The 27,745-nt window shown below is 41.3% G+C and overlaps 1 protein-coding gene across 13 annotated transcripts in view; it reads left to right on the top strand.

Annotated features, from left to right (window-relative positions):
- The window catches only part of KCTD1 (potassium channel tetramerization domain containing 1), a 149,785-nt gene that overhangs the window by 51,304 nt on the left and 70,736 nt on the right, over positions 1–27,745 (top strand). Inside the window, exon 1 of one of the 13 annotated variants that reach the window (XM_025214140.1) lies at positions 23,278–23,348. The exons of the other annotated variants lie outside the window; for them this stretch is intronic. The gene's annotated coding sequence lies outside the window, so the exon portion shown is untranslated. Of the gene's footprint in view, positions 1–23,277; positions 23,349–27,745 lie in introns of those variants that run through there. 13 annotated transcript variants of the gene reach the window in all.

Below are 27,745 nucleotides of genomic sequence, written 5' to 3'. Positions count from 1 at the left end.
ATTCCTGAGGTCACCAACATCACTTGGTAGAGAACCATTGAGAGTTTTGATCTTCCTCTCCTGGCTGGAAGTATGTGGAATGTGGTCTGGCTGGCCTATTGAGCAGTTTTGGAGTGGGTGGATGTGCAATGTAGGGATTCAACTCTTCTATTAAACCTGTGCATAAACAGAGGACTTTACTTCCAGCATTGTCAAACTTGTACTTTTCACAAGAGCATAATTTCATCTGAATTATCTCTGTGGTGTGTGCATTTGTTTGTTTGTTCATTTTGGGGCTGGGGTTATGTTGCACTGAACTTCCCTCACTCCCAGTCTTAACCTATATTTGAAATACGGGTGACATGACTTCCTTCCTTACCTTCGTTTATAAAGGGCAGATTGTTACTTTTCACATGCTTAATTAAATAACAAAGAAAGTCCCCCATGCCATTTAGAAATGTATAAGTAGAGTGGAAGTGCTCTAATTATCCCATACAGTCATTACAGAATTGGAAAGAAACATAATGGTGATAGTTATGGAGATGAGTTTGAAGATATAGATGGGGTCATATCATAATAGACAAACCTACCAGATATAGAATGAAAGTCATTGAATGACCTATGTGTAAAGAATATATACACATTAGTTGCGTCTAAAAATTTAGTTCTTGGATTTTATGACTTATTTGTATTTTGCTCTAAAGCAGTAAGGTGTAGGTTTTTCTACAATACCCATCACTTTAAAATCTTTGATAGCAAATATCTCTTCCAGTCATCTATTGCCTGTGATTGACTTGGAAATTCTGTTGTGCATTGTTTAGTATCAGCAAGACATGACATTTGAAATGTTGATATTGCTTTAAGTTGGTTTGAAGAACTGAATGCAGTCTTGGTATAAGAATGCTGTGTTGTTGTTTTTGTCTTGATAAACCTGGCTGCTAGAAGCTCTGTATAGACAGTCATCATCAAATTTATTGTTTGATTTTTTTTTTCCCTGCTGTTTCCAAAGACACTTTTAAAAATTGAAAGGAGGACTTGAAAAAGATTATTTTGGATGATAAAAAATCAAAAACTTTAGAATGTGCTCTTCAGTGCCAAATTAACCAAGAAGATTAAGGAGCACTTAAACTGTGAACACACTTTGCATTTGGCTTTTAATTTGTGACTCTTGTTAATGAGGTCCTGCTCAACATGGAGCTCTACTTTTCTTAGTTAATCCACAAATGTTAGGTAGGCAATATCTGTATAATACTTAAGAAGTTTCAAATTCACAATTATTTCAAGCCCTAAAATTTTAAACACTTATACATTATTATATATGTGAAAGCATGCTCAATTTGCAGTGAAGTTCAATGCTGGGTATGATGTCAGCAACAGAGTATGTTCTGCGATGTTGCAGCAGCAAAACATTCTTCAGCAGAGATTGCAACACAGATATTGCAATTTACAGCCCACACACAAGAGCCTGCAGGTAAAATTATCTAGAAACAAATTATAAACAAAAATGAAACAGACTACTATGCTTTCATTGTTAAACAAGAAAATGCATAACTAAATACATTTAGCGGGGTGGGGGGAGACTGGATTTTATCCTGCTTAGTTTTGACAAATCAAACTGGTATTTGTAACACTTGTCACTAAGGATTCTTTATGTGACTTCTCAACTAAACTTTTCTTTTAAACTTATACTGAAGACTTTATTCTCCTTTTTGGGGGCATTCCCTATATTTGTAAGGCAGTCTTTTTCTTTTTTTTTTTAATCTCCAGAAAATTGTTCAAATCATCTTTTGTTAAGGTATCCTGGATGGATGGATATACATTATTTAAACAATGTATCCATCTTTTATTTTGTTAATTTAACCAGCCATATATTTCCTCAAATAAAACATTTGATTGTTCAGTCTTACATGTTGATATTTCTCTCTGAAGTAAGTCTTGGTTCTAGATTGATACCATTTTTATGACTGTGTCCATTAAAAAGTACTTTAAACATAAACTGTTCTGTTCATTCTTACGCAGTTTTTTAAAAAATGTAGAAATTGGAGAATGCTGAAATACAACTAAGGAACAGTCCATGTTCATTATCTCTAACGAGCAGGCATGTAATTTGTCAAAATAAGCCCTTGTTTTCTGTTACCAACTATCGGAGCCTAAACTTTTGAATTGTTTAAATATTGCTGAGTCTACTGTTTTTTATTTACAGTCAGTGATTGCATTGGTGCATGGAATTAGCAGCATATTCTTTCACTGTTTATTTATTTCTTGGCACAGGTAAGGAAGAGACTGGAATTATTCTTTCTCTTGTCTGTTAGCAAGGCAGCTAAAAAAGAACCCTATTTCATATTTTAATTTAATTGGTCAATATTACCTCAAAGGAGTAGCTAAAATACTAATTATAGGAAAGTAAGGTGCTGATTTTCCAGGTATAAATACCCTAAATAAAAAAAGCAACTCAGACCTGCAGTACTGAATGAAGAATGTAGTATTAATTATTGCACAGTTAATGGCAGAAAAGTCTCAAGAGCTTTTTGCCTGTTATTTTAAATTCCAGAGATGTGAAGCCATTAGATCAAGTTCATCATCCTAAAAAGACAAGTTATAGTCCACCAACAAATGATGTAACATTGTACTAGACATCAAATTACCACTGAAAAACTTAGTAGCTGTTAATTTAGTGCACCAACGTATTTATTTAAATATAATGCCAACAGTAAACCAAACAGAATGGTTCTTTCAAATATTGTGGGTTTTATGTTGTCAGCGACCCTGGTAGCAAATCTGTAAGTCAACAACTAACACTTGTGCACTGAAACCTTAATAGAAGGGTGGCAAGAGTCTGAAATGAGCATAGTTGCAGTCAGAAAACTGACTACACAATAATAACCCCTTATTACCTAACTTACAGTACTGCATGCTGCTCTGTCTTTGGTTATCATCACTGCTTAGTTCGGTGACATTTTTTTACTGTTTCTACCTTTGTCATTTCTGCTGTGCTCTGAGAGCATTGATTCCATTCTGGCTCATGAGTAGAATTATTACAGCTGAAAATGTCCCCCATATTCTGCCTTCAGCAATACTGTAGAATTCCACCACCTTGGAGTCCTTGACTTCATGCAAATCTTGAGTTAAACTCTCCCTTAAACTAACATTCAAAATGTAAACAAATGTAGTAGGTAAAGTTGGGGTTTTGTCCTTGAGTTCCTTGCTGCTCTTTGCTAATCATCCTCCCTCCACTCCTTGCCCCCTCAAATAAAAAAATCTGTGGATCTTCTTTCACTCTCTTCTGTAGTAGTGACAGTGACCTGATCCCTTAATTTTTTTCATATTCTAAATTTAGTTAATTTGGGGGAGTTGTGGAGGAGGGGTAGTGTTTCGAAAACAGCTTGCTGGCTTTTACAAAAAACCAGTGTCCTGTGGGATTGCTGTATTTTGGAGTATCTGTATAACCTCATTGCAGCTTTGTGATGTATGAGAAGGTGAGGGCCAGAAGAGAGAGAAGGAAGAGTGACAACTGCTGTGAGAGTATGGAATGGGGCTACAGGAAAAAGGAGTGCAGCATTTAAGAAAAAAGCAGACTGAAATGTCGCACCAATCAGGCCCATCCTTTGGTCTGAGCACTACTTTCTGGGTGACAGCCCACCTGACTTACTTGAAACCATAGTGCTGATGGACTGTGGAATCAGCTGCAGTCAGCTTTTCCCAGTAGGAGAGACAGTTGGCTTGTTTCTTGCTTCAAGATCTTAAAAGTAAAGAGGAGTTGATGAGGATGACTAATCACCTGTCCCCACTCAAAATACATGTTAGGGACTGAAGCAATGGTGGGTAGATAGGGGTTGTAGAATTAGAAGAGAAATGAGGCTTGAGGAAGAAGAATGAGCAAATGGTGTTTTTTCATTTATTTTTTTTCCCAAGGTAGAGACATAAGAGGAAAATCCAAAAGAAAACTCATTTGATACTTGAAATAGAGTATTTATTTCCTTTGGCTATTGATGTAAAGCAGACTAAATATATTGCATTCCTGCCTCTTATGAATGTGGCATCTAAGATGTTTCTTCTCTGACCTGGAAAAAAAGTGAAATTACAGAAGTGGATCCCCATAAAGTATGGTCTGAATGTCGGAAAGATAAGAAACTAACTTTTCCCTATTGTAGTCTCTATGCCACATAAGGGTAGCACTTTATATTTACTTCTAATGGAGAATGAACGAATTTCCTCAAGCTACTTGAAATATTCCTTGTAAACTAACGTGTCTGAATCAATTTCTCATTGACGTTTTATTTAAACTCCATAAAGAACTGGGGAAGCATGTTTCTGATCAAAGTACTTTATTACTAGTGATCTACTTAAATCTTCAAATCAAGATACTGTGTAAAATTGCTGAAAAGAATGCCAGCGGCTTCCTGGTTTGAAATCAAAACTTACTTCTTCTGGATAGCAGGACACATTTAAGGTCACTCTTCTTGGGAGGGATGTGAGACGAGAGAGCAGGAGTGAGGTCAGAGATAAGAGGAAGGCAGACTTATCTGCGTGTGTGAGTCCCGCTCCGCCTGCCCCTCCCTTAATATAGCAACTCTCATTTTTTCATTTAGCAAAATTACTAGTGTTAAACTGCTTCTTGTCTTTGACCAAATACTTTTCTGGTCTAGGTACTTTGTATGCTAAGGCAAGTATTTTCATTATTTAGTCAATTCCTATGTTATCTGGCAACTTTGCATGTTTCAATGGTAGATTTGTTAAATATAGAATTGATTATTTCTTAAATGCAGATATGATTGTTACCTAAGCAAAAGGTACCAGTTGGGTAAAGTGATAGCTTTAAAATTGTAGCTGTAAGAGTTATCATGCTAGTGTCAAAAAAAAAAAAGCTAAACTACTCTAATTTGCAACTATGTGTTTTTTTTATATGTTTTTCCAAATAATTAATTCATAAACTTTTTAAAAAATTTGTCCCTGGCCTTTATTACTGTTCTGAGAAGTCTCTAGCTTGTAGCCCTTAATCAGTAAATCTTTACAAATCCAATCTTGTCACCATCAAATGCCATACCTCAGAGAGAGATTTTAGATGTGTTGACTTAATTTCCATCACATGCATACTACTGAAGCATGGATTTCTATTGACTGTAGTAAATAAAACTCTTTTTGTTCCTTGATTACTACAAGCAAATGCTGTGTACAGTGCTATAAAAGAGTAGTATTGTGTTTTGGCAAATGATAGAGTATAAACATGTCATTTAGCTGAAAAAAGCTGAAGCGTTTCAAAAGATATGGTGAAAAGCTATGAAAGTGGAGATACTGGTACTCACTAGAATATATGTACACACAGTCTAACGATATATGTTCAGTGCCATAAAAATGAAAAAGAATAGTTCTTTCAGAATTAGGAAATAGACAGACAAAGGTGTTACCAGGAGGCTTGGAGTTGTGCAGAATGGCACTAGAGGAATACTCTGGCCAGAGACAGATGTGCTTTTCGAAGCACTCTAGAGAATGCAAATATTTGCAGCCAAGAAGTGCTTCAAAATTATCTTCAGAAAAGAAGAACATTTATGAGGCTCTTTATTTTTTTAAGTGCTTTCTACAACATCTGCATCCTCTGGCATTTCTCAGTGTTCTCCTGTGTTCTCACCTGTCCTTGGAAACCTGCGGAGACCTGGTCTCAGTGAGGATGCAGGGATTCCTGATTCCAGGGGGCTGAAGAGCACCACTACTGCATGTCTTCACAGCCAATTCAGAGCACCTTAAGAGGGGCCACACTTTTGCATGGTGCTGAAGTACCCTGAATTTGAAATGCTTTGGGATTTGGATTTGCTGCACTTGAAATGCACGTTGGTTCCTACCCTCAGTGTTGTCTAGAAAATTGGTACTGGGACACGCACTGTTTCAGTTCAAAGTCCTTGGTACAAAATAAAGACCAGTTCTGTTGTGAACTGGAAGTTCAGATATTCAGGGAGCTGTTTGGTGATTCACATGAATGAGTTAGTAGATTTAGTCCCTTTAATGTGGACAAGTATCCACATAACAAACTGTTGCAACTGACACTAATTGTCACTCTTGTTGGCAGTCTCTGTAGGGAGGTAGAGTATTAAGTAGGCATTGAGAATGAACAACACTCATCCCTAGAGGCCCTTTCCTTCAGGTCAGGGCATGCTGACAGCAACGTGAGGAAATTGGCCGTGCAAAGGCTTTTTCTGTCCCATGGAAGGTCTTGCCGGTTGTCAGTGAGACGCCCTTCAAAGGTAGCAGACTGTTCCCAATTTGAGAAAAAAATAATGCTAGTTACCAAATTCTCACTCTTTGTCAGTGATGAAAAATATGCATAGTCAGTCCCTGCCCTGGATTCTTGCTGTCCCAGATATACAACTAGCTTAATTTTTATAATAATTTTTGTTCAGTTATTGCTTATTAGTAGAGGAATTAATTTTTGTTTTCCTCCTTGTTCAGCATGGGGGCCTTTGGGTCCCTCAGATCCTTGTTTCCCTTCATGCCTTTCATTTCTGCCTTGGGTAAAAATTATTTCCAGCTGAAATTCCATTCCAGAGCTATAGTAAGTGACCCTCCATAGTCTGACATAAGTAGAGTCCTAAGGACAAGAGCATGTTTCTTATTCAGTCTGCCTAACCTCGCTCACCTAAATTGTGGACATCCTGAGAGTCACAGTAATAAGTGCCATAAAGTGGACTTGAATACAGTAAATTTTAAGTTATCTTCTTACTGTAGTTTCACACAAATAAGTACAATAATAAAAAGGATTTTTTTTTTTTCAGATTTGATGTCAATACTTTAAAGCTATAGAAAAAAGTCCATCCCCCCTTTTTTATTGGCATCCCACAACAGTAACATAGAAGCAGTCAAGTTAAACTCACATTCACTAGAGACTGGGGGAGGGAATGGGGGGTGAAGGGAATGTAGTATGACAATAATTAAACTAAAACATAGATTAAAACTAAAAGGTAGCTTTTTTATACTTGGTATATTGTCTATTTTAGTAAACTATTTTTAATATTCCCTGTTTTGGTATATTCCCTATTTCATTAAATCAGCTTGTCTTCATAACAAGCAGGAGGAGTGTTTGTTTCAGTGGGTGATAGTTTAAAGCCTAAAGAGCTTTACTTGGTTTAGAAGCTTATCTAAGATATTTGCAGAATTTGAATATTTTCCATGGTAGTAGTGATGAAGAATGAATTGCATTCAAACGCTTGTCTAACTATCCCGCCTATACAGCTACTCCAACAAAAGATACCACCCTAAGAAATCCTTGGTCCTCACATTATCTTCACTGCCAGTTTTACTAGCAAGTCCTTTGCAGGTTTGAAATCCTTTTATCTCTCATTGCTCAATGTGTAGGGTTGCTAAATCAATTCGTTTCTGAGTCTAGATCTGTAGATAGATAAATTGTGTCCAGGGTTCATTCAAAAACTTTCTATGTTAATATCTTTTTTTAGTACTCTTCGGAGTCAACATTTTGACATGTCACTGGGGTTATCTATTTTTTTGCTAGCAGCAGGTTTGGCTTCTTTGGCCTACTGTAAAGGACACAAAGAATTAGACCAGAGAAGTTGGTAAAGTTGTTCTTTATTCAATGTGTAAAATAAATAAAAGAATAATTGACTTAAAATAAAAATAGGAATTTTTTGTTTGTTTCTGAAATAGGTGATCACAACCAGGCTTGCATTGGAAATACAGTGTATTTGTAAAACAGTTTTTGGTATAAGTGAAATTTTTGTCATTTTTCTCCTCAAAATTCCAACTGAAGCACACTTTCTTTCTTTAAAAAGAAAAAGAAACAATCTTAATGAGATCCATCTGGTGTATATAAACCTTTCACATTATATGCTTATAATGATAAGTAATGTAATGTATGGGGTAGATGGATCTTGCTGCTTACGCTTTAGAGTAGAGTTTTATGAGGCTATATAAATACTGAAAGGAAATGTGAAAAGATCTAAGATTAAAAAACAGAAGAGTGACTATACAAACAGTATAAACATACTAACTTCCAATATCGTATTTTTGGGCTTTAATATGTGATTGGGATTTCACCTAAGTGGTATTTGGCATTACGTCAAAATTGTCCTCATACAGATGCTCTTCCAAATTGACTGGTCCAATTAAGATGACAGTTTTAAAGGTAAATTATTCTATTCTGAACTTGCCACACTGAGGACTAGAATCACTCCAAGTAATGTTGACCCATCTTTTTATTCAGTTAAATTTACACTTCTGCAGCATTTGTCATGGGGTTTAAGCAAAACTTAGGAGCCTGCATTTCTTATTGACCACCCTTTGTTTGTTTCTGTAATTAAAGTTTGTTAAACTTCTCTGTACTTATCCCTTTCCCAAGTTTGGTAGCTGAAATGTGTGGAAGCTGACCAAAAGATGGGCATGTATCATTTAAAGCGTATAGGAGAATTGCTTATATGAAGGGTGTATGTATATTTTTAGTAATCCATTTTTTTTAAACAGGAAAATACTTAAGGGCCTTCACACTTCCATGTTCTGTTTTAGTAGCGTGAGAAGTTGCATCACATCACTTGTAAGTCTGGCTGTACAGAATTGGAGCTGTTCTTTTCTTTGTGGTGGATATCTTACTATTGAGGAGACTGTGACTGACATAGCAACAAAATATGGCATTTGATATTTTGAATTGGTCAGTCTTCCTTGAAGGTGGTTGGGTGCTCACCTGCAAGTACTTATAACTATTTACATCCAAGTTTGCCTGCTAAATTCTGCAAATGGAGAAGACAAAAGAAACATTCAGTTAAAAACTTACAAAACCCTCCAAAAAGTTTAATCTTCCATAAATTAGTCTGCCAATTCCCAGTGTGTTTTTGACAACCACATGTTCCAGGTTGTAACATCATAGCTACCACAAAACCCTACTGAAGGATGGAATCAAACCAGGGTGGGTTTGGAGGGGCAAACAAGTGACGTTAAAGCATTTGGTGTTGTCATGCAACTTTCTGGCTTGAGTATAATTTGAAAGTTTCTTCAAAATCCTAGTTCTGCGTGTGTGGTGGTGGAAGGGTGTTAAAATAAATTGCTGATCTCAGATGGGTTATCTATACTGTGGTGGACATGTTTTCAAAAACTTTTAAATAGTAGTGGTGCTGGTATGAGGCTTCCTAAATAATGGAGGGAGAACATCATTTCAAATATTAAGGTTTAAGAAACAGTTTGGTATTTGACTTGACAATAAGAATGCTAAAGAGGCATGTATTTAAATATGAAAAGAGATTAGAGAAAAATGGTACTTTGTAAGTCCTGTCGGAATGCTTTTAAAAATCATGATGTTGGAAGCCTTCCTTTTTCTAGTTGTTGGTAGCACACAGTAGGGCAGTTATGATCCCTTTGGAAAATAATATTGACTTCACTGGGAGTTGGTTTGGTGTTTAAGATTTGTAATTCTAAGAAATTTCCATGAGCATTAGCTAGTATTTGGTAGTATGGGCAAAACTGATGTTCTGAACTAAAAATTGAGCTGTTAGCCAACATCTTTACCAATGCTTTACCAAACATTGGCATGAAACTGATGAGATTCTCCATAATTTCATTGTTACCAAGAGAGATTTGAGTAACAGATTTATGTAATGTGAGCATTAATCATAAATGTGATCCTGTGGGTCTTCACAAGTGGTCAATTCCTTGCTAATTGGTCTCATGTCAGATGGCTTCTTCAGGATCCTTTCCGAGTATTGATTCATAATAGAGTTGGAATGCCAATAGCTGAGTTGCTCATACAATTCCTTTAGCACTTAGATCTTGCGTTCCCTATCCAGATACTGATCTGCTTGGCTTGGGAGCAGAACACAGTGTAGATAAGATTCATCTCATTCTACACCATAGATGCTGTCTTTGATACACTGGTTAATGAGGCAGCCAGAAGGTAGTGGTGTACTTGGCTGCTTTGCACTGCACAGTGGCACACCGCAACCAGAGTATGCAGGTGAGTCTGGTCTATGTTTCCTAATTATTGTGAAATCCTATTTTCTGTAAATATGTGAACTTGCTTTTAAGTAGAAGTTGTTAAAGTATACTTGCTTAGTGGGAGAACTGACCCTGATTTCTATGGGTTTTTGAGATTTACCGCAGTCTTCATAATATGAAATGTAATTTTTAAACATGCTTCACTTAAAGTAAGTTAAGTCCGCTGCTATGTGCTGAAATCAGGATCATTTCCTACTAGATAATTCCAGCCATGGCTTTGTTGAGCTAGGCCTTATCTCCCAGGATGGGGACTCTACTATCTCTCTGGGTAACCCATTCCAGTGCTTCACCACCCTTCTAGTGAGAGAGTTTTTCGTAATATCCAACCTAAACCTCCCTTGTTGCAACTTGAGGCCATTGCTCCTTGTTCTGTCATCTGCCACCACTGAGAACAGTCTAGCTGCATCCTCTTTGTAACGACACTTCAGGTACTTAAAGGCTGCTATCAAATCCCCTCCTCAGTCTTCTCTTCTGCAGATTAAATAAGCCTAGTTCCCTCAGTCTCTCCTCAGCAGTCATGTGCCCCAGCCCTCTAACCATTTTCATTGCCCTCCACTGTACTCTCTCCAACTTGTCCACATCCTTTCTATAGTGGTGGGGGGCACACTAAACTGGACACAGTACTCAAGATGCGGCCTCACCAGTGCAGAATAGAGGGGAATAACTATTTCCCTTGCTCTGCTGGTAGTGCTCCTACTAATACAGCCCAGTATATTGTTAGCCTTCTTGGCAACAAGGTACACTATTGATTCATATCTAGCTTATTGTCCACTGTAACCCCAGGTCCTTTTCTGCAGGACTGCTGCTTAGCTAGTTAGTGTCATGCTGTAGCGGTGCATGGGATTGTTCCATCCTAGGTGCAGGACTTTGCACTTGTCCTTGTTGAACCTCAGAAGCTTTCTTTTGGCTCAATCCTCCAATTTGTCTAGGTCTTTCTGAATCCTAGCCCTACCCTCAAATTGGGTATCTACTGTCCCACAGCTTGGTGTCATCTGCAGACTTGCTTAGGGTGCAGTCTATCCCATCTTTCAGATCATTAATGAAGATATTGAACAAAACCAGTCCCAGGACTGACCTTTGTGGCACTCCACTTGCTACTGGCTGCCAACTAGGCCTTGAGCCATTGATCACTACTCATGGAGCCCGATGATCCAGCCAGCTTTCTGTCCACCTTACAGTCCATTTATCCAACCCATACTTCCTCAGCTTGCTTGCAAGAAGTCCCTTGCCATGGGAGACCGTATCAAAAGCTTTGCTAAAGTTCAGGTATATCACGTCCACTGTTTTCCCCTTGCTACTGGCTGCCAACTAGGCCTTGAGCCATTGATCACTACTCATGGAGCCCGATGATCCAGCCAGCTTTCTGTCCACCTTACAGTCCATTTATCCAACCCATACTTCCTCAGCTTGCTTGCAAGAAGTCCCTTGCCATGGGAGACCGTATCAAAAGCTTTGCTAAAGTTCAGGTATATCACGTCCACTGTTTTCCCCTTATCCACAGAGCCAGTCATCTCATCATAGAAGGAAATCAGGTTGGTCAAGCATGACTTGTCCTTGGTAAATCCATGCTGACTGCTCCTGATCACTTTCTTCTCCAAGTGTTTAGAAATGGATTCCTTGAGAACCTGCTCCATGATTTTCCCAGGGACTGAGGTGAGACTGACTGGTCTGTAGTTCCCTGGATCCTCCTCCTTCCCTTTCTTAAAGATGGGCACTATATTTGCCCTTTTCCAATAGTCTGGGGCCTCCCCCAATCACCATTAGTTTTCAAAGATAATGGTCAGAGGTTGTGAAATCACATCAGCCAACTCCCTCAGCACCCTCAGATGCATTACATCTAGCCCCTGTGGACCTGTACACATCCAACTTTTCTAAGTAGTCCCTAGCCTGTTCTTTCATCACTGTTGGCTGCTAACCTCCTCCCCAGTCTGTGCTGCCAAGTGAAGTAGTCTGAGAGCTGACTTTGCCCATGAAAACTGTGGTAAAAAAGGCATTGAGTACTTCAGTGTTTTCCTCAGCATCTATCCCTAGGTTGCCTCCCCCATTCAGTAAGGGACCCACACTTTCCCTAACCTTTCCCTTGTTGCTAACATACTTGTAGAAACCCTTCTTGTTACCCTTCACATCCCTTGCTAGATGCAGCTACAATTGTACTTTGGTTTTCCTGATATTTTTTTTTTTTTTTTAATCCCTGCATGCCCAAACAATATTCTTACATTCCTCATTAGTCATCTGTCCAAGTTTCCACTTCTTGTAAGCGTCCTTTTTGTGTTTAAGCTCACCAAAGAGTTATCTGCTAAGCCAAGCTGGTCGTCTGCCGTACTTGCTAGTCTTCCTGCCCATCGGGATGGTTTGTTCCTGCGCCCTCAGTAAGGTTTTTTTTAAAATACAACCAGCTCTTCTGGACTCCTTTCCCCTTCAGAGTGCCCTCTGATGGGATCCTGCCCATCAGTTCCTTGAGGGAGTCAAAGTCTGCTTCTCTGTAAGCCAGGGTCCATACTCTGCTGCTCTCCTTTCTTCCTTTCGTTAGGATCCTGAACTTGATCATCTTGTGGTCACTGCTGCCCAAGTTGCCATCCACTTCTACATTCCTTACCAGTTCTTCTGTTTATGAACACCAGGTCAAGAAGAGCATGGCCCCTAGTTGGTCTCTCCAACACTGGTATCAGGAAGTTGTCCCCATTGCTCTCCAAAAACTTCCTGGATTGCCTATGTACTGCTGTATTGCCCTCCCAGCAGATGTCAGATTGATTTAGTCTCCCATGAGAACCAGGCCCTGTGATCTTGAAACTGGCACTAGACCTGTTTTGAAGAGAGTTCTGAAGACTTCCCTCCACAAGGCTAGTTATGAGGTTGTCAGAGCCCAAAAGTGTCAGTTTGGACCTCATACCTGCAATACTATATAGTACCTGGGGCACACCTCTGTACATGGAACTGTTTGGATGCTTAGTTCTTAAAGGAAATGAAATCACAGGCCTTCACATTTGGATGATAGAATTGTTCTAGCCTGGTTGGCATCTGGCCATTATTTCCAGTTGTGGCTGGATTTTAAATTCCACTAACCACACCTCATTCCATATTCCCTTTCAAATATGTGGCAGGAGGTATACACACATCCTTACAGATCATCATCAAGAAAGGTATTTTCTGCACATCCGTGGTATTGCCATCAAAAGCTGAGAGATTTTTAAGCTAAAAATGGATCATCTGTTTAATTGTGGGTTGACTATCCCAGGTTTTGACTGGAGTCAAAACAGGCTGGGATTGCAGTAATTTAGATTAGCCTTCATTATCCCAGGGAAGTGTTAATTTGGACACTTTTACAGGTATTTAATTTGGAACAATTGGAGTGCACCTCTATAGGATCTGAGGATCTGAATTCTTTGTCCTGGGGTAAGCTGGTAGTTTGTTTTTAGTTTTAGTACTCCCCTTTATGACAGGGGGTGATGGGAACCCAGAAACTTTTAAAGTCCAATTTAACCAGCCAAATCATCATGGCCACACCTGAGTAACAAACACACTCCTAACTTGAGTTGCTGCTAAACTTCAAATTTTCTATTGCTACCTACTTAGTAGCTGTCTGGAGATATTCACAAGGTTCCTGAATCCTTTCTTTGTAGTGGCACAATTTCATTATCCTTTGAATAGAAATAATTCAGCTGTTTGAGAGCAACTTTTCCAAATAAGGGCTTTGTTGAACATTATTTTCAGGTGGCTCCTGTTGCTCTTAACCCCTGGATTGTCCATACATTAGCACCTGAAACTAGTTTTAAGTGCACTTTAGGCAGCTTAAAGTTACCCCACTCCAGGGCAGGTTTACCTCTGATCTGTGTGTTACACAGCGTGTTTCATTAATATGTGGACACTCCCTGCAAATGAGCTTCCCAAGTTGCAGTCCTCTAGCTTCCCAGGGTGCAGTGTCCCTCCCTCACCCTCCTACTGTGTGGACAGACTTTCCAAACCTTGAACTCTAGTGCCCAGGGCATGGTTCTGAAAACCAAGCCAAGTCCCCCTCCCGCCCCTGAGTCTGTGATCATCCCACTCCCAGGGGTGCAATCCTATACGAACTGCACTCAAAACACATGTCAGGTAGCCAGACTGCAGGGCACAGGTGGGCCCAGGATTGGGGTTGGAGAGGAAGGAAGCGGGGGGACAGGACAAGGTAGGGAGCTGGATTGGGTCCCTGTGACCTGGGGCTTCCTTCCCAGGGCAGGGGCAGTAGCACTTTCTCTCACTGTTTCTACCACCCAGCCACCCCAGGAAGCATGGCCCCCACACTCCAATTATAAATCCCAATTTATTAAAACATGAGACTTTCTTTAATTTACTTCCTCTTTATTTCTTTGTAAATTCTTTTTTTTAGTTCTTTTTACTTCATCCTTAATAGCTGACGTCCTTCATTTCATCACCCTTCCCCCACCCCCATTTCCTTTCTACCTCCCATTGCATTACTCACCCATTAACTCTCCATCTCCCAGTTTCATGTTTCTATCCCCTCAGCCTATCACTCAGATACCCTGACCTAGAGCAGGGTTACAAGCCTGTCCTGGCTCACTAATCCTGTAGTGCAGAGTGCCAGTGTAGCATGTGAAGGCATTTTGCTTGGCACATGCCTCTTGGGGCAGATAGCAAAGAAAGGGCCAGGGTTGCTCTACTACAACAAGAATCAAGCCCCTCTTGGATTCCCCGCCATCTGCCCCTAGCACGCCAACATCTTACAAGTTGAAGTTGGAGGTGTTTTTGGTATTCTGCCCAAAAATGTTGTGGACCCCTGCTGTGGTTGCAACTCAGAGCTGTAGCTCCTAGTCAGACCTCTGCTCACCAGCCCTCTAGAGGCAAGTCACAATTGTGCAGGTCGGGACAGTCAGAGAAGGTTTTTAACCTTAAGGTACGACTACTTCAAATTAGACCTAGCACCAACACCAATCAACATTTGAGCAGCTCAGAGTACAACAGTTAACAAGGCCCTAACTTGTTCCCAAACTGAGACTTGATCTGGAAAATTGCAGCTTGAAAGAGGAGTTTGGCAAAATGAGGGAGCTATCTCAAACTTTTACAGTGTTTGCTATGAGTACTATATATAATATATAATGTTATATATACTATTGTATACTGGACTTGAAAAAATAATGTATTTGCTTAACTGGACATTAAGCCTACTAGTCTCAGTGATACATGCTGCAAGTCACAGGAAACATTCACACTGTGTCCATTCACTCTTGTTAATGCTTTGCAAATTTAGATTTCTCTCCCCCCTGCCCTTCTCACCTTGCAGAAACAGCAGCATTGTAGTTCCTGTGCTTTCTATCTCTCGCCCATCAGGATAGGAGCTGTTAGCTCCCTGGCTTTGTTTACTTGAGTGGAGGAATAAAAACCCTCATGTTTGCATTTGGTATTGGCTTTTTTGCTGATACACTCGTGTGTTGTATATCAGGTCATTTGAATTTTGACACTTTCAGGATTATCTGTCTTTAAAAATCTTGTGCCATTTCTAAACGTGTGCGTGTGCACGCACCCACACATGAACACAAACCTTTTTTGAGAAATGTTTTTTTAAATATGTGAAGAGAATAACAAGTATGTATTATGACTACCCCTTTCCACGTGCCTGGACTGTCAGGGCTCTTTTTGTGGTGGCTTCTTTCCTTTTTCATGTGTCCATTGGAATTTTTTGGCCTCTTTCTCTCTTTCTCTGTTCCACCTAATTATCTGCAGTTGGTAGTTATATTGGTTACATGCCTTACAATACTGCTTAGGCACTCTGCTCTTTGCTCTTTTTTGAATTCAGCTATGAGCAAAATTGTCTTTAAATCTTCTCAGCATTTGAAAGTAGCAACTGCTGTTGACAACAGACTGGTGATGGGAAAGACGGGTTTGTCCTGGCCAACACAACATCAGACGGCGGGGAGAAAAAAATCCTACTGCTAAAGGGAACTCTGCCCTCTGTCATGCTGGAAGCAAGAATGAAAATGCTGGAACATGTTTTGAAGAAGCATAATTACAGGCCAAGCAATTCCCCTTATTTCATTCAAAGTATCTACTCTTTAGAATGAGTGCAAAGAAAAATTGTGTCTGAATGTTTTAAATACTTGTTCCCTATTACACGTGAGTTTTCAGTGAGAGCATTACCCTAACAGAACAGGTCATGGAGAAAAAACAAGTTCCTAAATCTATTATTTAACTTGTTGGATTAGTCATTCCTGCACTGTGCTGAGAACTGTTCTTTCTGTTTGAATGCCTGCTCCCTGGAAGTCCTTTTATAGCAGAGGCGGGCAATTATTTTGGATGGAGGGCCGCTTACCCAGTTTTGGCAGGCTGTCGGGGGGCCGCATGGGTAGCCCTGCCCCATAACAGGTGCCCCACCCCTTGACAGGTGCCCCGCCCCCTGGTCACCATCTTGGGACCAATGTCCCAGGGCCAGCACTGGTGGGTCCCAAAGCAGGGCACAGGCTGACAAGGGTCTGTGGAGCCGAGCTGGGCTGCACCAGCAGGGAGTGGGGAGCTGGCCCAGCTCCATAGAGTCCCTGCTGGCTGGGCCCCCCACGCTCCTGCCACCCTGCTCTGGGCCCCACTGGCACTGGCCCCAGGACACTGGTGTGGGCCCCATGCTTCCGCTGGCTCCCCATCCGCTCACACCCAGTGCCCCTCAGCCCCGCGGTACAGGTGGGGGGCAGTACACAGCCCTGACCCCCTGCTCGCCAGCAGGGAAGAAGCTGGTGCTGAGCGTGGGGAAAAGTGGCCCCTTGCCTGCCCCATGGCTGGTGCTCCCTGCTGCAGCTGCTCGCAGCCCACGTGGGGCCGTCTGGAGCAGGCACAGGTAGCTTCATGCAGGCTGCAGGTGGCTGCAGTGCGGAGCGCAAGGTGGTGCTGAGCATGAGTAGGGGGGAGAAAGCAGCCCCTCCCTGCCCCAAGCCTGGTGCCCCGCACTGCAGCCGCTCGCAGCCGGGCTGGGGCTGCCTGTGCCTGCTCCGGACAGCCCCACGTGGGCTGCGAGCACCTGCAGCAGGGAGCACCAGCCATGGGGCAGGTGGGGGGCTGCTTTTCTTTGCACAGAGAAGGAGCCCAGGGAAAAGCTGAGCACGGGGCGGGGGGAAGTGGCCCCTCCCCCACTCCACGTCCGGTGCCCCACGCCATAGGCACTCGCAGTGTGCATGGGGCTGTCCAGAGCGGGCACAGGCAGCCCCACGCAAGCTGTGGGCATCTGCAGCACAGGGCACCAGGCGCGGATGGGGAGGAGCTGCTTCCCCCCACCAAGCTCCTTCCCTACCTGGGGTCTCCACCCTGCCCCCCACCTACCTGAGCTTTCCGCGCTGGGGCAGACACGTGATCCCAAGGCCAAAACCGCGGCAGGGGCTTCCGGCTGGGGGGTGGGGCTGGGCGGGCCCCACTGTTGTGTGACCCCGCTGGGCTTCCCCTGGGTCCTACTGCCTTTGGTTCCTGTCATTTTTGACAGGAACCAAGGGCAGAGAAATATTAATTTTCTACATTTTTTTTAGAGGCTCCGTGGGCCGGATAGAATGGCCTCGCGGGCCAGATGCAGCCCGCGAGCTGTATTTTGCCCACCCCTGTTATATAGCATCCGATGAGCTGAGGTTATTCGGTATGTCTGGACACCTCTATCAAACCTCAGTTCCTGTCCCTTCCCTCCCCTCCCCTTTGACATACTGCAGTGTGTGTCCTTTCAGAGATACTGGAGATGGTTCAGAACTCTGTTTGGGCAAAAGTTTATTCTGTTATCCCTGTATCTGTATAATGTGGTTATTCCTACTTAAAACATAATGGTAGGTTTGTTTTTTCTTAATAACTGATCAATGAGAACTTTTCTGTATATTTCTTTAGCTTAGTTTTATGGTTGTGGTTCAAAATGAGGACGATTCATTAGGACTTGCTGTATCACCAGTAGTTAGTCTAGCCCAGAATCTCATGATCAACTGTTGTCAGCTGCTTCAGTGGAACATATAAGAAGCCCTGAATTGAGCAATTCAAGAGACACCACCCATACAAGAAGTTTTTAGTTCATAACACTTCTCACTTAAATGGTTGGTTTCTGCTCTGAAGTATGAAGGTTGTATGTTCCCTGAGATGTTAAAACTGTTGTTTTGATTTTTGGCATTGGTCTTCTTGCTTGGATTGCTTATTCCTGTGTCAGTTTGTTGTTTTGCTTTGTGTTTTGAGACTTTTAAAATGGTTTAATCATGTCGTGATTTGCCCTACGTTCTTGCTTTCTATACTGTGGCAGTGAATTGCTTTAACTTTTAATTTTTTTATTATATTTCTGTTTCTTGCCTTCCATACACAGATAGTATTGTATAGCATGGAGAAGGTAGTCAGTATACTTTTTACCTGTTGCTTCTCCAAACTGAACAATCTCTTCAACCTTCCCTAAATAACTGAATATAGAATGTGTATCTTCTGTTTTCATTGTCCAGTTATCCTGCTTTCACGCGGCAGCTAAAGCCAAAGAAGCATAGAACCAGACCAAGCATAAAACCAGAAATAGTTCTTTAATTCTTTTCTTTACAATTATTCAGAACTATTTCTTTATGATCATTAAAAAGCTGTGTGTAATTTATCATGCTATGATATCAATCAAAAGCCTTTTTTCTTTTTTTGAAGGGGAAAAAAAAGCCCAGAATGGGCAGAGCTTCCCAGGATATCTTTATTAGGACACCATGCTGTTAATTATTGAGGTGCAGAGGGACCATTCTGGCTAGCACTAGTTAGCTAATCCTAATTTTATGAGATAAGCAGTGGCAATGGTCTTTGTTCATTCATTGTGCATGGAGCTATGGTTTGGTGGGCAAAAATGCTAAAATGAGCTTGTATGATAAAAATGATCCATTTGTCAGCTGTCTTTTCCATGAAATCTCTACAGGTCTGAAAACAGTAATCATCATGTCTTCTGCACATAATGAAATCATATAAAGTAAATATAAATATGCTTTGTTCAATTGCCATATGGTCTCCTTTTTTGCCAAGTACACATTCTGCTTCCTAGAGTGGAATTCAGTTTTCCCTTACCCTTCATATGACTTAGCCAGAAATTACCAATGACCCTAATATGTGGTTCCTTTTAAAGGAACAGAGAATTGATTCGCTGTTAAATATGAAATAGCTTTCAAACTATGACAACATAAAGAAACTATTTGATTGAGTTGCTACCATTTAGTTACTACAAAATAGGCAGTCAAACCAGAACTTTAAAAGTGGGAGGAAAATAAAATCCTTGATTGTCCAAGTGACTAGATGCTGATCGCTACTTGTGCTCTATTGTCTTGCACTGTTCTCCATTTGCTTGTTCCTTTAGATTTATTAGCTGTATAGGGCAAGGATCATATACCTTCCTCTGCACAACACTTAACATCAGACTGATGCTATCAGAAACTAACTATAGCAAAACAGCTTAAAATATCACTTCTCTACACATAGTTTGTCATGTTGCTCGTGGTAGTCTGAATGGTTTTGTAGCTGCACCAGAAAAGGTTAGATAGTTGCTTGGCTGGTGGTTTAGTCCAGGATGATCCTGCATTGAACAGGAGGCTGGCATAAGTGATCTTGTGAGGTCCCTTCCAGCCCTACTTTGCTATAATCCTGTGATTCTAAACAGTACTCATTATACTGCTTTTGCTGCTGCTTTACCTAGAGTAAGGTACTTCTAGACTATATATTAGAACCATTATTTTTTTTATTTTATTTTTACATACCTGTGGGGTTGTCTAGTCTCATGATTCCCACAGTTGCACGGCAGAATGAAAAGACTTTACCAGTTGTTGCATGAAATATTTAGTTTTGTTTTTCTGCATTTAATTTTTGCATCTAGAGAGTTTTATTGACTCTCCTGCATTGTCAGGAGACAATTGTTGTCTTATTTCAGTGGTTTATTTAGTAAGAGAAACAACAAGAAAACGTCTCATTAAAATTCAACATGGTGATTCAGGGACAAGTGTAGTGTCTAAAACCATTTTTACCTCCTTTTACAAATGTTTTTGTTCTTAAAGGTTGAGAACATCCAAAAAATGTGGTCTGTCGATGGGCATGTATTATCTTTCTGCTGCTAGGCAAATTAATAAAACAAATTTAAGAGCAGAGGAAAGCAGGAGGCTGGCTGATTCAAAGGGAGAGGCTGTGTTTTTGCATCACCACCCTTTCAAAGCTTCTCTGATTCAAAAGAGCTATTGGATTGCGAAGGCAAGGCCTATGCCACACCAGGAGTTCCCAGTTCAGCTGTTTTCCCAGGGTAAAATTATAAGTCATGCTTTGTCAGCACAGATGGTACTGGCACTGCTCCTTCTACCTCTAAGGGTGAAATTGCTAGGGGGAGAACAAACAGCTAATGTGCCTCTGGAAATTTAACAATGGGTGTTAGCCTCACTTTGTAAGAGGCAGACTTTCTTTTGGAATATTCCCAAAGAGAGGTGCTATTGAAAATATAGTAGAAATGCTTATGCAAAGTCTCATGTGTGTATTTTTTTTGTGTTGTGCCTCAAACTGGACAACTAAAATGCCCCCCCTCATGTTGACAGTTAACCAATTCCTCAAAAAAGCATCTTGCATAGACAGGAGTGGGTGTATGTGTAAATTGGACAGGCCTGTATCTTCAAACATAACTGCTTATATGTAGAGTTCATTTTCCCTCATATGCAAATAGAGAATGGTGCTGAAATTATTTTTGCAACTCTTGTTTTTTCAGTATTACTCATCATCAGAGGACTAATTCCCATGAGTCTAAGACTATACACTTACTACAAGAATAACTTAACCAGTATTTCTCAAATGTTGACCCCATGTTTAAGAAGTGAGTGTATTTTGAATATTGAGAATTAACACGGGACAAAGTCCTTGGGTTTATTCTCCTTGTTTAAATTGATAGAAGTGTGTCGTGCCTATTTTCCTTGTATGAAGACTTTACAAAAATTAAGATGAACATGTCCCAGACATAGGCAGAAATCCTCCAATAGGCAAGTGCTGCAACTTGATAAATTGAAGCCTTATAAATGCTTGATAAGAATAGTAATGATGATAATAGCTTCCTTTGCTATAAACATGATAGTTCCAATGACAGGGGAATTTTCCTCCAAGGCTAGAGTATAGTAATGTTTGGAAGCTTTATTACTGCTATGGAAGGAACCCTGTCCACTGTCTTGCCAGGGGAAGTGGGTTGTACTGCAGTGACAACATCATGCCAGTATCTAAGGACCGAAGGCCAAATTTATCCCTAACATTTGTAGGTATGTTATCAGGAATCGCAACATGCGTTAGCTTAGTTATCAGTGAAGTGACCTAGGATGTATGCATCTAGGTACTGCTTAGTGCCAGTAAAAGTATCTACAAAGGAAAACTGATGTTAAAACTGAACATACTGCTTGTCCATCAGCAGCAGAAGCATACATCTTTGATATGCCACCTTTCATATGGTATAGAAATAGAAAAGGTAAATTCTGTCTCCTGTTTATTATTTCAGATATAATATAGACAGGGGAGAAAAGAGATCTTTTAAGCTTTACAGAAAAATGAATCAACTTACAGGAAAACTCTTCCTTGTGTTAGGAGTCTGTAGAGGCAAAATCTTCTGTACCAACTCTGGTAATGTTGTAGATAGGGCCATATAGCTGTTGTTGAATGTTATTGATCCTGGAAACAATATTCCCTGGTGACTCACCAGTATCTAACAGTGAGTGTTGTTAGATGTACTGTATGAAAGTTACTTTTTGAGATTCATCATGGGATCTCATTGCAGGTGCTGCTTTTACTAGCTTTTGCTGTATCTACAGAATCATCCTCACCTGCCTTTTGTGGTGATAATAGCTTAGCTAAGGTCATAGGAATGCATTTGTATACACTTCTCAAAGCCTATTGTATTGGCTCATATAGAAGACATAGAGGAATCAAATGGAGGAAGCAACTCAAACATTTCTTTCAACCTCTGCTCCAAAAGCAGTTTGGAGAGTAAAAGTCTGCTAAGAGTGAAGAAAAGCATTCTAATGGATAAATGGTTTGAAACTTTCCTACTGCTTCTTAAAGATGTCTTTAGATAAGGCTCAGCAGGTGCCTTGGCCTTTACTCTGACATCCTGTGCCTAATGCATTCACAGTTTGTGTTCTCAAAAATGGTTACAAAAGTGTGTTGGTTGTACATGCTGTGGTATACGACCTCCAGTTATGCAAAGTTTAGCTTTGCATATGCACTCTAGTGCAGTTTACAGACACTGTAATGAAACTGCTTCACAGAAAATTGCCACTACTCCTGAATAAGGAGGAAATCCATGAAAAAGGTGAAGAATTTCAGAGTAATCTTGTTTTAGTTATGAAAACAAAACCTGTGGGCAAAGAGAGGGGGGACAAAAGCAGGGGACAGGCAGGTGCTAAACCAGAATCTCAAGCTACATCTTGTTCCCCTGTTCTAAGGAAAATGTTAAGGAACTCCCCAATTTAAGGCTGCCCAAGCCAGGCATTGACCTAGCCACTCCTTTCCTCTCAGCCATCTCTTTTACCCCCTCTCACTCCCCAGCATTAAGTGTGTCAGGAAAGGAAATAAACAGATGGGAGCATGGTGGAACAGAGCTTTATGTAAAGGTCACTGCATCAGTGGCATAAAGGAAGTGGTTGTTGTAAGCATCACTGGGGACAGAGACTATGCAGATCAGCCCTCAGAATTGGAAGCCCTTTGAGTCTGATATGTAGCTAAATAGCTATATCTGTTTTAACATCAAGAAAATTATGATTATTTTTGGCCTTCTGCTGTTTCTTGTGTTTCCAAGGTTTAAAGGTATCTTCGGAGAAGTTAGAGGCACCTAAAATCAGGGTTTACAGAGAGTATGTGTAAACAAGGCTCGTTTTCACTGCTTATTGGCTCAAATGCTGTCTCTCACCTAGTTGCAAATTAAATTGTAAATGCAAAAATCTCAACCTAGAGTTAAGCTGTGTTGGAGGTGGCTGGCTTTTGAAGTGCAAGTACTGCTGAAGCTTGAGAATGCAGTACGGATTCTGCAGCAACAGCCTGAGGTGTTGGGAGCACCATAATTCCTGCCCAGGGCTGCTTGTGCCTAGGCATCCTTGCCTCCAGACAGGCAGATATCCCCACCCAGCATGCATGCTGTGCTTTGCTTGGACCACACCTTGCATATGGTTTTCTGCACCCCTAGCATTTATTCACCACTGGTGAAACCCTAGCAATCTTGCTGTAATGCCAGCAGTTTGATGTGGTTGTGTCCAGCAACTGAAGTATGAGGCCATGCTGGAGAAGCTTGTGGAGGACCTATATCCAGCCACAGCAGCCTTGAATGAGGCAGAGCTGGTGCTTCACTGCCCCTCTGACTTTGCCATGGACTCTGAGGAAGAGTTGGAGGAATGGGATTAAGGAAGCAGCAGCTAAAAGAGCATCCTCAGGTAAGGGCTCTAATCACTATTGTTATAGTTAGGAAGGACAAAAGAGATGTATCGCTGTCTCTGTCAGACCAATCTATACTGCTTGACAGGGGTGGGCAGATGCTGGCTGTAACTCTCCTTCTAAATATGGGAATCAGCATATATTTCTCCTGTTCCCAGCACCCAGAGGGTGGGTATCAGCTATTGTGATTCCCTGAGGAGTGCAGGAAACTGCCATATCCCGGTGATAACGATGCCTCTATATCCTTTGCTGGGCATGACATCTTCTGGCCTTGCTATACCCTGCCCTGGCATCCCCACGAAATCCCAAATGGATTCAAAGCAGGGACCTATGTGCAAAAGAACCTTATTGCTGCAAGCTGACAAATGCTGGCAAACAGAGGATTGTGGGGTGCAGGTCTAGCTGAGGATTTTTCTTACACTTCACTTCAGCATGTAAAGGGGCAGTGCGAACTTCCTTCACTCTCAGTTGTCATTGACTCTCCTCTAGTCATGCATTTGCTTCTCAGTCAAATGGTGACATGGTATAAAATGAGGGATTTCTATTATTCTCCCTTTTACTCAGTTAAGCAAGCTGACATATCCTAGTGCCATCTCGGCTTGAAATAAGAGCATTCCTCATTTTGTGGTATCCTATGCCTGTTCTCTACACAAACACTCAAGCTCCCAAACAACAGGTAACTGATTTTTGCTTTTTGAATAGAAGTGGGGAGAAAAAGGGTTGAGGCACTACTATTTAGTTGCTCCAAAATAGAGTTATAGTTACAGTGGGAAGGCTTAGAGCTGATGGTATTGCAATAGATCTTGCTTTGATGCAAAAGCTTAAAAAGGGCATACTATTCCCTTTCTCCCACAAACATTAGACAAAGTACCCTGTTTCTTTACTTTACAGACTCCAGTTTTTTTGTTTGTTTTAATTTTGTGCCTTAGGCTGAATTAGCTAAATCAGTTCCGAATTTCATCAACTGAGCAGAACTCAAATCATTCAAGTCCATGTGGTGTTACCACTGGCAAGTATCCTTCATCCCCGACTCTTCTGCCTGGCACTTCAGATACTCCCAAATCCATGGCAGACATCCTACATGCAGGCCCCAAGCCCAGAGATCTTAGGGTTTGGATGCCTCTGAGTCTTGCTTGCCCTTAGCTCAAAGGCCAACAGAGCAAGCCAGAGAGAAATCCCTTATTTCCATAAAATAGATGTATAGCTGAGATTCTCCCATTGGGAGGCTATACTATACTCTCATAAGGTGTCTTGTCTGCAGTGCATTGGACAGGCCTCCACCCTCGACTACACAATGCCATTCAAGGACATATTAGCCCAGGGAACAGACCAGTGTGGTGACTACTCTTGATATTAGCTCACAAGAGATGCAAGTACGCCTTAGCCACCCCATGATCTCTCAGAAGGCTGTTAATAATCAGCATCAAATGCCAGAATGGGAGACATAGGAGGGAGAGGGGTGGATCTGCTGATAGAGATGCATATGGACTTACACAGAAGATGGAACCACTTTTGAGCTTCAGAGGAAGATGGTGGAGGAAGAATGGAAATCCCATGCTATAGCTGAGAGAATACTGGGAGTATTGAATCTCTGGTGGCAGAATGCATCACTTATCAGAGAGACAATTAATTAGCCAAGTTAGTCTGAAGTAAAATTGAAGGCAGGGTATATTTGCACTTTACAAACTAGCCAAAGTGTGTGTGTGTGTACCCACATTTTACCTGAATATAAGACAACCCCCTAATTATTGGATTCTATATATGGAAAATTTATAAATTTACTGTAAGCTTCCAGGTATAGAATCTAATTATTGTAGGTTTGCCTTGAATTTGTCCCCTTCCCACTGTTATAACAGGGATAATACATCTGGGGGGTCAGGTATCCCCCTTACCCTCTGTCCTCCCACAACTTCTTACCTCTGTAGCACCCCACCCTTACCTTCCCCCCCACACTTGTACTGTCAGACCCTGCCCTCTCTGAGCATCTGGAAGTGAGGGAGAAATTTGAAAACATTGACCTTAAAGTAAACGTACCCATAGTAAGTTGCATATAGGCAAATTGCTACCAGTACCCATAGACTTAGTTCATCCAGAATTGATGCATTTTACCTTTTCTGAAACCGTTGCAAGCTTTAGCACCGGTTCTCCATAAGCACATTTTTAAGCAGCACTTTTGTACCTGCTTATATATAGTACAGATTTATGAATGATATTATTCCAAAGCTAAAAGGCTCATAATTTACCATATAATTCACTGGTCTGGGGCCTCTGCAGAGTCAACAGTACTTCAAGCCATGGTCCTCCCTCTAGATTGGAACCAGCTTTTCTTATCATAAGTCCTGGGATCCAGGTGAGGGCACCCTGGTCTGGCTTCACCTTATGGAGGACAGGGCCACTCTGATCATATGCAACAGGCTGAGAGAAGAGCTGACAAAGGGCTTCTGGGTGAACTGTTTGGGGCCCTGTTTGCCAGACATTTAAGGCTGGTGAAGAAATAGGAATCATTGGAAATGGAAAAGAATAGTGCAGCTCAGCTGTGGGAGTGAGGAGGAAACTGAAATGTATTCAATGTCATGGTTCATCATGACTTGAAAAAGAGTGGGCACTGAGGAAGACTGGGTACAATGGGCCCTACTGTATGTCTTATTCAGGTGGGCTATATTTAACCTATTCTTATTGGACTCTTAACCTATTCTTATTCGACTCTTGTGGGCTACTATCAAGTGTAGGGAGCATCTGAAGTCCCAAACTAAAGAGTCGGGGATAGCGGATGCTTGCCTGTCATTTCTGGGGGCATCTGAATCCCAAGGCCTCTGGCATGCCTGCCAATGGATTTGGGAGTATCTGAAGTCCCAGGGTAAGAGGCTGGGAAGGAGGATGCTTGCTGGTTGTAGCACCATACATGGTGTTTAGAATGATCGAGTTCTGCCTGCTCAATTGATATGGGTTTTGGAACGGTTGAGTTCTACTCAGTCGATATGATTTGAAACTGATTTGGCTGATTTGACCTGGAACACAAAATATATTAATTAAAAAAATTGTGTAGGTTCTCATCTGCATATTTGCCCAATATGGCCATTCATTTTAGTTATGCTCAGTGTTGGCTGCATTCAGTCAAGTTCCTAGTTGGTTTCCATTACTGAGCACGTGCTATTTTTGACAGTAGTTTAATGACAGACAATGTATTTAGTGAGGTATCCTTGTATGTGAATATGAGATGAGGGGCTTTTTTTCTCATGGTGATCAGGGGGCAAAAACCTTGTTTTATAGTCAAGTAAACTGTGTATATATTATATAGAAGGGTGTTTGTGCCCAAAAGCTTGCAAAGACAATTTTTCCAGCTATTTAGTTGGTCTAATAAAAGGTATCACGTCTGTGCAAAGAACTTTGTCTGCCTATGTTTTTAGACAAACACAGCTACAACCAAAAAACCCTATTTATTGTACAAGCATTTATAGAGAGAGAGAGAAAGCGAGCATTAATTTTCATGGGTGAACCTACTCTGATTAGTCTATGTGGTGTAAATCTGCTTTCTACCAGAATATCTCGCCCAAAACTCTACCAAGCAACAGCAAGATTACAAACAGTACGAGCAATGGCTGCAAAACACAGGCCTTTTTTTTTTAATGCCCTCAGACAACATGGCCAACAAGTGCCAGAACAACCTGGTTCCTGCAGTAGCCTAATTTCAGGTCTAGATTCACTCTGTAGCTAGGAACTCTTGTGTCATTATGAGCTGCAGCCAGCAATTTCCATTGGAGAATTATAGTTGGTCCTAGGAAAGAAGTACCTTCTGGGTCAGGTTCATCCTCATCACTTTACCCTGTGCATGGATGGTGGAATGACAGCAAGTACCTGATCCTGTGTCCTGTAACATGCAACATAAATTTTAGGCTCATCATCCCTGTCTGAAACAGTGCTGCTGATAGTGATGCTTGCTGTTAAAATATATATATTCTTTAATCCTGTTGCTTCTGTAAGTCCTTTGGTTGTGCTGGGCTGCAGGCACTTAATTTTAGTGTCACCCTCACACTAATTTAGAGCCGGTCACAGTTTTCTTTTAATTAAACTTTCTTTTTTTCCATTGGGAAATCTTGATTCCTCAGAACAAACTTCTCATAGGAAGCATATCTGGTGAGAGCCACCCTGGTATACCTGATTTGGGGCAGCAGCTAGACACTGTGGGTGCTGACAGATATTCAGGCCCCTGCTCTAACTCATGGTGCTTTACATAAAGTGCCATGAGATAGTGCCCTCAACCCCCACAGCCTCCCCACAATCCAACAGAAGTTCACCTGTTGGGTTGCTTGGGGGAGGGATTGAGGCTGCCTGCAGGTGAGCAGTGAGCTGAGGAGCTGTCCCCTTTCCCAGCTCTGGGGCTGTCAGCAGGGAAAGA

The sequence above is a fragment of the Alligator sinensis genome, unplaced genomic scaffold, assembly GCF_000455745.1.
Source record: "Alligator sinensis unplaced genomic scaffold, ASM45574v1 scaffold117_1, whole genome shotgun sequence".
Classification (NCBI taxonomy): Eukaryota; Metazoa; Chordata; order Crocodylia; family Alligatoridae; genus Alligator; species Alligator sinensis.
This window is presented reverse-complemented; position numbering and strand designations above follow the sequence as displayed.